General features: G+C 55.7%; 1 protein-coding gene across 1 annotated transcript in view; it reads right to left on the bottom strand.

Moving 5' to 3' along the window:
- LOC103586523 (uncharacterized serine-rich protein C215.13-like) overlaps positions 1–930 on the bottom strand; it is a 131,413-nt gene that overhangs the window by 101,078 nt on the left and 29,405 nt on the right. The window lies entirely within an intron of this gene.

Raw genomic sequence — 930 nt, forward strand, 5'->3', positions numbered from 1 at the left:
ACTCGCGGGGCCTGCAGGGCATCTGCTGCTCTGACGCACTCGGGCCTGGCTTTACACACAGTTTTCATGACGCCGGAGAAAAGGGACCCGTGGCCACCGAGCGGCCTTCCCTAGGAGGCAGGAAAGGTCACACGCGAGGCATTGGTGTTCACTGAAACGCCGCCAGGGACCTCCCCACGGTCCAGCCTGTCTTCACCAAGAGCCAAGGCAGGAGTGCGGACCCCACAGGCCGGGAAGACCCAGGCTCTAGGGCTGCAGCAGGGGGACCCGAACACTCCGTCCTTCCTCGGTGCTCGTGTCATCTCGGGAAGGCTGGCCACAGCGAGCCGGGTGCACTCAGAGGAAGCCAGCGCTCAGGACGCTCAGGACCTCACCAGGGCTCAGGGCCGCACCCGCCTTTGGCAAATCCTGGAGCCCTGTCTTGCTTCCCCTTCCTGTCCCCATGGTCCCTGCTCTTATGGTGTCCTGACACACACAGAGTCACCACAGAATCCACTCATGGACACACACACACACACACACACACACACACACACACACAATTTTAAATCTTAATCACAGCCTTATAATGAGACAGGGATGGTTGTCACCAATTTAAAGATGAGAGAATTAAGGCAGGGAGAGATGGTACAGTCAAAGCTCAGTCCCTGTTCTTTGGACTCCAAGCCCAGAATTCCTTCTCCCACCACACTGTCCCGCGGGGCTTCCGGCTCTAATTAATGCATTGACATCAAGCTCTTTCGGACGTGATGTGCTTTAACTTACAAGTATTCCAAATTTCCCTCCTTTCCTCCTCCAACAATCCCAGCACAGACAGGATTGCTAATAATGGCAACAGGATAGCAGACAGGGGAGATGATGCAGGGAAGGTCACCCCTAAAACTACGCCACATGGGCTGTTACTTGGTGTCACCCAATCCTGAAGGGAAA

Source organism: Galeopterus variegatus, unplaced genomic scaffold (genome assembly GCF_000696425.1).
Source record: "Galeopterus variegatus unplaced genomic scaffold, G_variegatus-3.0.2 Scaffold348, whole genome shotgun sequence".
In the NCBI taxonomy this organism is placed as follows: Eukaryota; Metazoa; Chordata; class Mammalia; order Dermoptera; family Cynocephalidae; genus Galeopterus; species Galeopterus variegatus.